This window comes from Natrix helvetica (genome assembly GCF_964273705.1).
Source record: "Natrix helvetica genome assembly, chromosome: 3".
NCBI classification, from domain to species: Eukaryota; Metazoa; Chordata; class Lepidosauria; order Squamata; family Natricidae; genus Natrix; species Natrix helvetica.
This window is the reverse complement of record NC_138549.1, coordinates 37,548,861-37,557,880: the sequence shown is the minus strand read 5'-3', so window position 1 is coordinate 37,557,880 and position 9,020 is coordinate 37,548,861. Positions and strand designations below refer to the sequence as shown.

The 9,020-nt window shown below is 39.3% G+C and overlaps 1 protein-coding gene across 1 annotated transcript in view; it reads left to right on the top strand.

Annotated features, from left to right (window-relative positions):
- ATP10A (ATPase phospholipid transporting 10A (putative)) overlaps positions 1-9,020 on the top strand; it is a 323,794-nt gene that overhangs the window by 180,308 nt on the left and 134,466 nt on the right. The gene's annotated exons all lie outside the window — the stretch shown is intronic.

Below are 9,020 nucleotides of genomic sequence, written 5' to 3'. Positions count from 1 at the left end.
TGTTGAACTAGGACCTAGGTTCAGCTATGCCTTGAATCAAGGAAAGTCGTGGATGATTTCAAATTAATCCTTCACACTTTCTCAGCTCAACCTACCTCTGAATATTGCTGTAAATAGAGGTGTGCTATAAATGCTGCAATAAAATAGAGATGTTCTCACAAACCAACTTGATTTCTTTTCTGCCCAAAGTTCACTCAATTAAATGTTCCTGAAATTGCTTTAGAATTTTTAAAGGGAGAAGTCAACTTGGAAGATATTCCCAAGGCTGCTTGTCAAACCTGCCCCAGTCAGGTCCCTTAGGAAAGAAAGACCCTTGACTCCATTTGGGTGAAGTGAAAAGTTCTTTTACTAAAGGCTGCTGGCTGCAGTAAAGTCAATCTAGAACTAAATTTCCCATATGAAAAAGATTACAATTTTTCTCTTCATCCCAGCCTTCCCCCAATAACCAATTCATCCTCAGCCAATGAAGAGCCACATAGGTGTTTTGAGAATGCTGAGATGTTTGGAGTAGTCTATATTCCAATCTCAGGGTGGGTGGCCTTGAGAGCTGGCACAAACTGGTTTTGTGCTTCCCTGGTCTTTGTCAAGCCTCCCTCCCTATTTCCCATCACATCCCCATACATGTTTATTGCCTATTTGTCCTCCCCCCCTTGCCCCCTCCCTCCTAGCCTTTTATGGCAGGATGCCAGCAAGGCGCCAAGCCAAAGATGGCAGACTTTACGGTGCTGCTCTTTCACTTGCTTAGTTACAAGTTGACCAAGGAACATTTATATGAATGTCCACCCCTCATTATTCAATTATCTCTGCCACTGTCTCCAAACGTACTTTAGTTAAATACCACCAAATTGTCCTGAGTTTTTAAAGTAAAAATGCTACTGTTACTGCAAAGAGTTTTGTATAAATCATTGCTTTTCTCTTTCCTCTAAGAAATCATGCACTCGATTTCTCTACTCACATCACAAATGCAGTCAATTTTCAAAGGACATTTGTGCCTTGCTTATTTCTTTTATTCCTCTAAGTAGCTGCCCAAATCCATGAAAAACCTGCAGAGTTCCATAATATAACATGAATAGAAGGACCCCACTGCTTTCATATTCCTGTTCTTTTCTGCATTAATTTGTCTTTGTACACCTGTCAGCCCCTGTTCTTTTATCACACGTAGTTTGTGTTATGTATGTCCTTTAATTATTGCCTTACTCTCTTCCAGTGATATACAGCAAACTGGTCGCCTAGCAAATGTTAAATGCTGGCTAAGATTTATTTCAGGCTTCCAAGTTCATGGCACAAAGTCATGGGTTGAAATTTACTGTATCTTTTTCAAGACATCTATTTCCAGGTTTTCTGTCCAGCAGTTCTGCTGAAACTTTTATTCACAGCCTGTGTAGGGATGCATTTGGCCAGACAGCCATGAAAGATTCTAACAGCTCATGTTTTGTATATTTATCCTGCTTTGCAAGGCCTATTTGCACAGTTTACGTGAGAAGAAAATGGAGGCAGAGCTAGAGACAAATTAGACTCCAGGTTAAAGTTTTGGGGAATAACCAAGTATTATGGTATGCAGACACTAAACTACTATTTGAAGACATATTCTGCTTGAAGGAGTGTCCAGTCCAAATTATGCTTTAAGCTAAAAAGCTATATTAAAAGCGGCAGTTGGAGACATTGGGGAATCACCAATAGGACTATGTGGCCTTTAGTAGACTTTGTTTTGAGAAAGGCTTGAGCAACTGATTTCAGATATTTACAGTTGTCTACGTAGAATCCTTTTCCAGCTTTTGCACTGGTGGTTTTAAAGAAGAGATTGGACAAGCATATGTCTAAAAGGGTATGGGGTTTACTGCTTGAATAGAGGGTTAGACAAGAAGACCTCCAAGATGTCTTCCAACTCTGTTATTCTGTTAAAAGACATTCCTTCTAAATCAGCACACGCAAATTTTATACAAATCTTTGGTGTTATTTGCCACCTTCATTCTGCATGTTTATCTTTTTATTTAACACATTTTATTTCATGATTATTTTATTTCTCCCCTGGTCCTTCTCTTCGCTAGACTAGCCAGGCCCAGTTCCTGTAACCATTCTTCATATGCTTTAGTCTTCCAGTCCCCTAATCATCTTGACATTTAATATGATATCCAAGTAAAACCTATTTCCTTGTCATTTAAATTCATCATTTCTTTTCCTGTGCTATTAAATAATTTTGAATAATTATGTACCATATTTTACATGACAGCTCTTCATATACAGTACATGACGACATTTGACATATCTCCTAGCTGTGTTCCCTTTTCCAGGCAAACACAGTGCGTTCAACCAATCCTCTTTTTTTCCCTCCTTCCCAGCTCCTTATAATCTTGGTTGTTCCTCAGAACATGCACCAAATCAATTTCCTTCTTAAAATGTGAACCCAGAATCTTTATGAATCATGTGACCATCTAATTAGAATATTCCTGTCCCAAACTCAGAAAACTAGCGACAGCAACTATAAGAGTAACCAATGTTCTGATTCAGTGTTTATGGCTTCCTTATCCAGCGAGGATAAGGAATTTACTTTCTTCTTCCTACAGTTTGGTTGTTCCTTCAATTCATAATTCATTTTCTTCTTTTAAGACAAGGGGGGATGCTATAAAGGTGAAATGCTTGGGGTTTCTTTTGGCTCAAGAGGATGCCTGGACTTTGAATGGCTTGTTGAAGGGCATCCTTCAAAAGTGAGTGAGACCACTTTTTCCCTTAATTTATTATACAATATTTTTATTCATTATTTAAACTAAATTATGTTTACAACAGTTTCGATAATCACAAATCCCACCCTGAATATAAGCTTGAACTTCTTTTCATCGATAGTATGTGGGGGAAAATGTTAGACTGTGGTGAAAGCTATCACACTCTCCTTCCTTGTCACCTTTTGTAGGTTCCTGCCCAAGGATCCCAGGGTACCAATCCTGTAGAATAATGCCAGTCCCTCTGGGAGAAAATGGAAATTAATCAAAGAAGAGCAGAAGAAGAAAGAGGAAGAGAGAGAGAAAAGCAGAGTGAAAGCTATAAGGTGCTTGATGGTAGCATGAAGGGCTTTCTTCTGAAGATGTCAGAGGGAAACTGCAGCCATGCTGCAGCAAAAGGGAACAATAGCAGGAACAGAGAAATCCAAAAGATTTCCAGAATTCTGCTGATTATTGACTTGGCAGTATGGCAAAGAGCAGTGAACTGGCCACAAAAAGGCCCAAAGCACTAGCATTCCTATCCTGTAAAAACAACATTGAGATTCTGAGTGCTGGGTAATTATAACAAAGAACAATATGTTGTCAATTGCATGAGAAAGCCAAGAGTGCTGACAAGTATGCAAGGCATCTTCAAATGCTGGTAGGACTTAAAGACCTAAGCAGCATCTTCAATATAGAATCTATGCTTAAAAACAAAACTCCAGCTGTGCACACACATGACCTTGGGCTGGCTTTGGCTGGTTTGGTTGGGCAAGGCTGAAACAAAATATTAAACCAAAGTAGAGGTAGGTTCAGAGGTGGTAGTCGGCAAGTTCTGACCAGTTCTGGAGCATCGGTAGCAGAAATTTTGAGTAGTTCAGAGAACTGATAAAAGCTGCCTCTGACTGGTCCCAAGTCGCAGCTGATTAGGAGGAAATGGGAAATTTTCAGTAACCTTCTCCTGGAGTGGAGTGGGAATGGAGATTTTACAGTATCTTTCCCCTGACATATCTACCAAGCAGTGACGTGCGGTGAGCTTTATGGCTGATGAGGCTGGTGACATCATCAGGAAGGCGGGGAATGGGACCACGTGTGCAGGAGGCTGAGGCAGCCTCAGCCTCCTGCACACGTGGTCCCATTCCCCGCCTTCCTGAGTCAACATGAAGGGGACCGTGAAGTGCAAGCTGCGGGACTGTGGAGCGCAAGCTGCGGGACCGCGGAGCGCAAGCCGGCAGAGCGTCCCCTTCATGTTGACTCAGGAAGGCATGGAATCAGACCACGTGTGCCTTTTCCCTTTTTTTTCTTTTCATTATGAGAGTGGTGAGGCTCTGCCTCCCCTGCCTCCCCTGACCGCACGTCCCTGCTACCAAGCCACGCCCACAGAATCAGTAGGAAAAAACAATTGAATCCCACCACTGGGTAAATTGTATAGTTGGGTTATACAATTGGCCTTTTCTGTGGTAATACCCACTTCATGGAACTCTCCCCCGTGAAAACATATGCAGCTCTCTTCTGTTAATAGCCTGCAAGCAAGTTGAAGCTTCAATGTTCCAGTGAGCCACCAGCTCCTGGCTAATTTGAAGAAGGGTATCTATTTTATGTATTCCTATTTCCTGCATTTCTTATTTTGTTCTTGTATCCTTATTTTGTAGCCATCTACGCTAAGAGGCCTTCAGTGTAAATAATGAATAAAATAACATCTTGGATAATGTAGGAAGTAAAATAGAGTAGAAAGTAGAATCATAAAAACATATAAAACATAGTATAAATAAGATGAGAATAGGCTAAAACTCTTAATTGAACAAAAGAGACTGGAAATTCAGGTCTACATTACCTGTTCTGTTCTGATATAAATTTTGTAATAAAAAAGCACTGATGAGAGAAATTATCTTTTATCCTTCCCGCATTGACTACCATCTCCAAACTGGATGCACAGCAGTGAATTTTTTTATTTAATGTTATATCTCCCTCTACTGATCAAGAGAAAACACCAAGGGCTATCTCTCCTCTTTTCAACGGAAGAACAAGAGATTTCCAAATAAAGTAGGATCAAAGTTCCTTCCCCTCTTTCTTTTATTCTTTTGACATTTTTGGGGGAGGCAGGACTGCAGTTTTAATGGACTAAATAGATTATTTCAGCTTTGCAAAAGTATCATTGTTCCCTTTAAAATAATTTTAAAAAGAAATGTTTGGGCCAATTTAGGGAAACTTGAAGTGGTTTCTAAAGATTTCAGTGGGTGCCATAAGTCTCGTGTTTTGTTTATTACGTGCTCCCAATTCCTAAAAAAAAAAAAAAATCCAGGAAAAAAAGCAAGCGGCAACATTTTGGTTCCATCTAAAAGTGATTCACTTTGACTGTGTTATCTATTGAGGTGAGCCAAACGCAATCAGAGCAAGTATGTCAGATCACCTAAATGGGACTGGACCCTAGTAGTTGAAGATTGACTTTTTTTCCTAAGCTTGACTTTAGTCAAAGAAAGACAGGCAGGATGGAGTTGAGACCTAGCCATCTGGGACTGCTCTTATCTGATGTTAAATAGAATTGGTGATTGGAGAATTCTGGGAGTTGAAGTCCATTCACTTTAAAGTTGCTCACTTTGAAAAACAATGAATTAGAATGTGCCCTGCTACAGTGGTGGGCTTCTATTATTTTTACTACCGGTTTGCTTGTGGATGTGCAGGAGCGTCCAGGCAGGTGGGCAGAGCCTCCCACTGCTGCTACTACCAGTTCACCTAATCCGGGCCGAACCAGCAGCAACCCACCTCTGCCCTGCTAGCTTGCCATTTCCAGAAGCCTGGCAAATATTATGAAGAAATGTCCTTGGCACCTTTCATAAAGAGAAGTAATCTGCAATTTTGTCAATATACATCATGTGAAAATCAAAGAAAGTCATTATTTTAATCTGTTTTTAAAAATCCCCTAAAATAAAGACCTGGGAACAGGTAGTCATGGCATCTATTTATTTATTTCATATTTAAGAGTAGATCTAAACATTCAATTTCTTTTCAAGTTGCTCAAGCTAGGCCTCACACTGGACTAACTCAAAAGTCTAAGAAATATGTTATGGAAAAAGAGCAGGACAGAAGAGAACTGCATGTACATAATGAGAGGTAATGAGTCTATCTAATAACATCCAAATCTCTTTGTTGTTGTGGTTCCCCATCTGGTTAAGACCAATTAGCGCATTATTGTAAAAAGGCCAACACTTCTGATAGCGGGCACTAGACATTACAGACTAGAGGGGTTACTAATTGATAGTAATATAAAAAGGTAGACTGCAAAACAGGTGCTAACAGTGTATATGTGTTGGCTCACACTCTTCCTTCTACTTCCCAATTATTTGTCCTTATAAGAGGAAAAGAAAAATCCTATCCGATTTTAGTCCCATTGACATCAATAGAGACATTTTCGGCCCTGACAATATGTAAAAATGAACACAGTGAGAATTCTCAAATCCAACTGATCACTGTTTTTGAGTTGTTATATACAAACTTTCATGTATGCATTTTAAAGCATTATCAGAATTGAAATCAGGTGATCTATCTCAAAGATGTGGGAAATAAGATGGTACCTTGGTACTCAATTACTTTAAAACACGTTGCATTTGGTAGTTGACCAAATTGACATTTTTGACACAAAAATGTCCTGGTACTCATTTGTCTGGTACTTGATGTATTGTAAAAAGAAGTGGGGGACAGCTGCAGAGGGCAGACAGGAAGTAGGCCATGCTGGGAAGTCACTGGCATAGGAAAAGGAACAGATAGGAAGTCCTTCCTAACTGAAAGAGTCATGTGATGAGTCCCATGTTGGCTTGGTACTTATCATTTTTAGTACTCATCATGCATCCCTGAACCAATCAAGGATCAATACTGAGATACCACTGTACTGAGAAAATTAATAGCTTTTTAACACTCTTGTATACATCCCATCCTAGAAATATGAACTTCAGGTCTGGCTCTGCTAAAGAAGGAAACATAGTCAGACAAATGATTCTGTAACCTAGCAGTTAAATGCAGAAGAACTCAGAACAGTTTTCAACAAATTTCAGATCCTACAGAACAGTTCAATTGCAGAACAATGGCTTCCTAGTTAGCTGCCCTTCATTGCTCTTTTTTCTCCATTGACATGCGTTTTAGGAAATTTCTGCTGCCTTCAGAGGATACAAGACCAGATGATTCCTTTCATGCATTACACTTTCAAGTCTAACTCATATTCTTTTCCGTTACCCATTTACATAATATCCAATCAAAACTGAAGCCCTATTTCTTTCAATGATGTATGCATGCTACCAATAATTATTGATATCAACAAATCAACTAAAAATTTGATTTGATTTGGGGTCATCAAGGTACTTCGCATTCACCACCCAGAGGTCATTAATTAGAAAAAGAACAAAAAACGTTCTTCTCCCATCAAGTAAGTCATACATTTAGCTCCACAGGCTACATTTTTTCGACAGAAATATGTAAAAGCTAGCCTTACATCTGCTAGTGTACTCATAGACTTATAAAAGAATAAAAGAAGTCTTCTATTCTGTTAGAACAATGTCCTTTCACAGGAGTCAGTAACATTTCCGTTTTCTTGAATTTCTGACAGGCAGAAATTGCATGGTCAATAATGAGGAATTGTAGGTAATATAGCCTCCCATACCTTACTTTATCATATTTCCTGCAATAGTCAGTTAGATACTGCTCTGTAACATACACATAAGGAAGTAAGCATTCTAAAACTCGTGTGCTTATAAAGGTGTACTTAGATCCCTGCGATGTTTTACCTCTGCGCCTTTTTTAAAATTAGAAGCACAACGTTACTAGAGGTGCAAAAGTTGAAAGTTTGTTTATTTTTTTTCATAAAGCTGTCCTCCTCTTTGCTATAGTGAAAATAAAATGTGGGAAAACTCCTATGCATTGAACTCTCAGAATTAGTTAGATATAAATAAAATAAAAAAATAAAGGTAAGAGATGTGAGGAAACAATAACTTTTTGCTCTTTACTGCTATGTACTGACCATCTAATACTTTCCCTTGCCATGTCTCTTTTCTATTTGTTAGATATCCACATAAGCTGCTGTGGTTTCCACTCCAGTCCTCTGTTTAGGTGGGAACAGAGGTAGAATCTGATTGGTTGAGAGGTCTGACAGCTCCCTATAAAAGGAGAGCTGTCAGACCTAACAGTTGCTGGATTGTACATACTTGACTGTTGAATAAAGAGCTGTTGTTACGTCAATCCTGAGTCTGCCTTCTCATTGCCCTATCTAACACTATTCATTTGGTGTTTTTTTTCTTGTAGGTCAGTTTAATTTCTCTAGTACTCAATAAGTCCTCATGGCACACTTCATAGCATACTTCAATGCATCTTCCTCTTTGTCTTTCAGATAGTCTTCCAATATCCTTTTTTCCTCTTCGACTGTCTGTTGTACTTGCAACATTCCAAGCCCACCTATTTTCCTTGGTAAGTAGCTGCTCCTGCCGATTTGCTCAGGGACGTGCTTCGCGCACACATGCTCTTGATGTGCATTTTGTGTGCATGCACAGTACTTAAAAAATGCTTCTGCGCATGTGCAGAAGCAAAAAATAAGATGGCGGCGCCAATGGTGCCACTGAGAGAATCAGTTCAGGGGCATGGCAGGCTGAGTTGCTACCTATTCGTCCGAACTGGGAGGAACCACCTCTGAAGTAGGGTCTATGAATGTTGCTGCACAGAAGAAGGGCCTGATTATCCATTATTCCAATTATGTATCTAACGACAGGAACCGGCTTGGTGTTAATTGCTCTGATGGTATTTCCTTCACTGAGTTTGAATTTAAGACCTGTTTCAGTCTCGTGATACATTCACTTCTAACCTTCTTTTGAATCAGCATACTTGATGTCAGCTTGAAGGTTGCCAAGGTATTTGCAATGATTGCCTTCATTGATTCTTCATGTTATTTCTAAAGGTATCTTGATTCCTTCCGTTTTCGCTATTTACCCCCTATTATTATTGTTATTATTATTGTTGTTGTTGTGGTGGTGGTGGTGGTGGTGATGGTGGTGATGGTGGTGTCTGGACTTCTTCGAGGTTTAAAAAAAAGAATAACATGATATATTCTTGCTGCTGTGTAAATGGGAATCCCCATCAAAGCAAGGTAGCCATTTGTAAGGACGCAAAAATACCCAGAATGAGTTCTTTACTTACTTTACTTTACTTTTATTTAGACTTTTATACCGCCCCCTCTCCCCAAAGGGACTCGGGGCGGTGTACAGTCAGATAAAACACATCAATAGATAGAAAATACAAACATAAATACAAACATAAAAGAGTTCAGTAGAAGTAAAACACAACATT